The sequence below is a fragment of the Cebus imitator genome, unplaced genomic scaffold (genome assembly GCF_001604975.1).
Source record: "Cebus imitator isolate Cc_AM_T3 unplaced genomic scaffold, Cebus_imitator-1.0 Scaffold538, whole genome shotgun sequence".
NCBI classification, from domain to species: domain Eukaryota; kingdom Metazoa; phylum Chordata; class Mammalia; order Primates; family Cebidae; genus Cebus; species Cebus imitator.
This window is the reverse complement of record NW_016107853.1, coordinates 931,722-936,222: the sequence shown is the minus strand read 5'-3', so window position 1 is coordinate 936,222 and position 4,501 is coordinate 931,722. Positions and strand designations below refer to the sequence as shown.

Genomic DNA, 4,501 nt, shown 5'->3' with positions numbered 1-4,501 from the left:
GGCGCAATGGGTCACTGCAACATCCGCCTCCTGGGTTTCAGCAGTTCTCCTGCCTCAGCCCACCAAATAGCTGAGATTATGGGACTTGAGTGTTGGCCACATATGATTGAAATTGGGCCAGGTGAGGTGGCTCACGCCTGTAATCCCAGCACTTTGAGATTACAGGCACTGCCACCACGCCTGGCTAATTTTTTTGTATTTTTAGTAGAGACGGGGTTTCATAACGTTGGCCAGGCCGGTCTTGAACTCCTGACCTCAGGTGATCAACCCGCCTCCCAAAGTGCTGGGATTACCAGTGTGAGCCACTGCGCCCAGCCATGATTTTATTTCTCTTAAGAACATTGTGTTTTGTAGAGGTTGGTAGAATTGAAACACTACTCTAGGAATTGGCAAACCTCCACAGATCCCAGATGAAAAGACTTCCTAAGAGGACAACTAATAGGTCAGTTCTTTGGCACCAAATTTTGTTTGCAAAGCCAATCTTGAACTTCAGGGAGGAACTAATAATCTATGTGATGCCATCTCTTTTGAAGACTCTGCCATTGTATTTATCTGAAACTTTTTTCTCTTGAAAGTTTTTTAAAAACTATTTTGATATTTTTATAAGGATTAATTTAAAGTTATGTGAATGCTCTTGGGATATTTATCAAATATTATTAAAATATTCTCTGTTTATGATGTTCTCTCTTTAAGGACAAATATTCTGTCTTACACACACACATAAATATATTTTACTGACTTTACTGTTTTTGACCTGGACAGTCCTGCTTCTGTGAAGGTTTATTGTTTTTTCCTTGAAATATAAATTAAATTCCTTATAAATAGGACCAGACTAATAAATGTTTACTTACATGTGTCAGAGATGTTCGTTTGTTTGAGACAGGGTCTTTCTCTATGGCCCAGGCAGGAGTGCAGTGGTGCAATTATAGCTCACTGCAGTCTTGACCTCCTGGGCCTGAGTGATTCTCCCACCTCAGCCTCCCAAGTAGCTGAGACCATAGGCTTGCACTACCATATCCAGCTAATTTTTTTATTTTTGTAGAGACGAGGTCTCCCTGTGTTGCCTAGGCTGGTCTCAAACTCCTGGACTCAAGCCATTCTCCTGCCTGTGTCTCAAAGTGCTGGGATTACAGGTGTGAGCCATCACCCATCTTAAGAAAAGTATCTTGAAATAGAATGATTTAAGCATGCTGGGCGCAGTGGCTCACGCCTGTAATCCCAGCACTTTGGGAGGCCGAGGCGGGTGGATCACGAGGTCAAGAGATCAAGACCATCCTGGTCAACATGGTGAAACCCCGTCTCACTAAAAATACAAAAAATTAGCTGGGCATGGTGGCGCGTGCCTGTAATCCCAGCTACTCAGGAGGCTGAGGCAGGAGAATTGCCTGAACCCAGGAGGCGGAGGTTGCGGTGAGCCAAGATCGCGCCATTGCACTCCAGCCTGGGTAACATGAGTGAAACTCCATCTCAAAAAAAAAAAAAAAGAATGATTTAAGCATGATTTTTTTTCCCCCAGTAGAGATGGGGTTTCACCATACTGGCCAGGCTGGTCTTGAGCTCCTTGCTCCAAGTGATCTGCCCACCTCAGCCTCCCAAAGTGCTGGGATTACAGGCCTGAGCTGCCATGCCTACCCAAATTTAAGTTTTTTGAAATAATTGCTAACACTGTAGCAAAGCTTTCCTTAGTAGTGTAGTGCACATAGGAAACCTGGTTGACGTGAGATTTCTAACAGCTCATAAGAGTCTGCATAATAATACTATTTAGTATTTTCTAGTGCTCTGCTCTTCGTATGTTGTGTAAATGCCTTGGCTGTATCTAATATAGATAGTACTAGTGGGATTCAGTATAATCCCTAATTTTTTGTTTGTTTTAGCAATTCTTATGAGCAGTTAGATGACTCAGCATGGCCCCAGGAATCAGGTCTGGTATGAAATGAGGGATGGGCATGGTCTGTGGCCAGGGACTTAATGAGATAAAGTATAAGGTGGTTAGGAGGAGGGAAAAGATTAAAAGTTAAAAAATGGAAAAATGCTCTACTGTGATAACATTAGTTCTTTAAAAAAATAAAAAGCTAGAGTGGCTGTATTAATATCAGAAAAATCAGAGCAAGTAATTTTGCAAGGGTTGAAAAAGGTCTTTTTCTAATGATAAAGGGGTCAGTTCTTCAAGAGGATAAAACAGTTCTAAACATTTATGAACTAAATGACAGAATTTGAAAGTATATGAAGTAAACACTGATAACTGCAAGGAGAAATAGATATACCCATAATGATAGTCAGTGTTTCCATTATCCTGTTAGTAATTGATAGAATAAGGAGACTGAAAATCATTAAGGATGCAGGAGACTTGAACAACACCATCAGCCTGCTGGATCTGATTGAAAGTCATAGAACACCATCTAGGGACAGCAGAACATATGCTCTTTTTTTAGTAGAAACACTTACAAAGGTAGATCATATTCTTCTGAACTATAAAATAAGCCTCAAATTTTAAATTATGCAAGCCATATAAAATATGTTCTCTGACCACACTGGAATTAAGAATAATTCTAATAACAGAAGTATCTTTGGAAGTGTCCTGAATATTTATATTTAGTAACTAATATATTTCTAGATAACCCTTCTAGTCAAAGAAGAAGTTAAAAGTGAAATTAGAACGTATTTAGAACTGAATGAAAATGAAGACACAGGCCAGGCGCAGTGGCTCACGCCTGTAATCCCAACACTTTGGGAGGCCAAGGCGGGTGGATTCCCGAGGTCAGGAGTTCGAGACCAGCCTGGTCAACATGGTGAAACCTCGTCTCCACTAAAAATACAAAATTTGCTGGGTGTGGTGGCACACACCTATAGTCCCAGTAACTCGGCAGGTCGAGACAGGAGTATCGCTTGATCCAGGAGTTAGAGACTGCAGTAAGTTGAGAGTGTGCCACTGCACTCCAGCCTGGGTGAGACAGAATGAGACTCCATCTCAAAAAGAAAAAAAAAAAGAAAATGAAGACACAACACATCAAGATTTATGGTATCCCATTAAAACAATACTCAGGGAGAAATCTATAGGGCTAAACACTTTTATATAAAAGAAGACCTCAAATCAGTGATCTCAGATTCCACCTTAAGACACTAGAAAAAGCAAAGCAAATTAAAACCAAAGTTAGCATAAGAAAGGTAATAATAAAGATGAAAGGCCAGGCTTGGTGACTCATGCCTGTAATTCCAGCACTTTGGGGGGCCAAAGCAGGCAAATCACTTGAGGTCGGGAGTTGGAGACCAGTCTGGCCAACATGGTGACACTCTGTCTCTCCAAAAAAAAAAAGAAAAAAAAAATTAGCTGTATGTAGTGGCAGTCGCCTGTAATCCCAGCTTCTAGGAGGCTGAGGCATGAGAATCACGCAAGGCAGAGGTTGCAGTGAGCTGAGATCATGCCACTGCACTCCAGCCTAGGTGATAAAATGAGACTCTGACTTAATTTAAAAAAAAAAACAAACAAAAAAAAACTGGAATCCCAGCACTTTGGGAGGCCAAGGTGGGCAGATCATGAGGTCAAGAGATTGAGACCATCCTGGACAACATGGTGAAACCCCTGTCTCTACTAAAAATACAAAAATTAGCTGGGCGTGATGGCATGCGCCTGTAGCCCCAGCTACTCGGGAGGCTGAGGCAGGAGAATTGCTTGAACCCTGGAGACGGAGGTTGCAGTGAGCCCAGATTGCACCACTGCACTCCAGCCTGGCGCCTGGTGGCAGACCAAGACTCTGTCTCAAAAAAAAAAAGCCAGATGCGGAGGCAGAGAGCTCCGCCGAGATGCTGCGGCCAGTGACGACCCATACAACTGAGCTGCTGCCAAGCACACTCATGAGTACCATGACACTTCCACTGAGAATGCAGATGAGTCCAACCATGACCCTCAGTTTGAGCCAATAGTTTCTCTTCCTGAGCAAGAAATTGAAACGCTGGAGGAAGATGAAGAGGAACTTTTAAAAATGCAAAACTGCTCTGATTTGCCTCAGAGAAGGATCTCCCAGAATGGAAGGAGCGAGGCATCAGTGTCAAGCTCCTGAAGTACAAGGAGAAAGGGACCGTCTGCCTCCTCATGTAGTGGGACAAGACCCTGAAGATCTGTGCTAACCACTACTTCACACCAATGATGGACCTCAACCCAACGTGGGTGGCGACCATGCCTGGGTCTGAAACACTCAATCCAGCCTCACCAGTGAGTGCCCCAAGCCAGAGTTGCCGGTCATCCGCTTCCTGAATGGTGAGAATGCACAGAAATTCAAAACAAAGTTTGAAGAATGCAGGAAGGAGATTAAAGAGAGAAAAAATAAAGGATCAGACAAAATGATCATGCCGAAAAGGTGGTAGAAAAGCTAGAAGCTCTTTGGGTGAAGGAGGAGACCAAGGAGGATGCTGAGGAGAAGCAACAAATCGTCTTATTTTATTTCATTTTCCTTTATTTTCTTTCCTTTTAAAAAAAAAATTTTTTTTTTTTGCCCGGCTCCTC

The 4,501-nt window shown here is 42.6% G+C and overlaps 1 protein-coding gene and 1 pseudogene across 7 annotated transcripts in view; both read left to right on the top strand.

The window, feature by feature from the left end:
* The window catches only part of LOC108293451, a 6,647-nt pseudogene extending 2,172 nt beyond the window's left edge, over window positions 1-4,475 (top strand).
* The window catches only part of PRPSAP2 (phosphoribosyl pyrophosphate synthetase associated protein 2), a 70,102-nt gene that overhangs the window by 45,399 nt on the left and 20,202 nt on the right, over window positions 1-4,501 (top strand). The window lies entirely within an intron of this gene.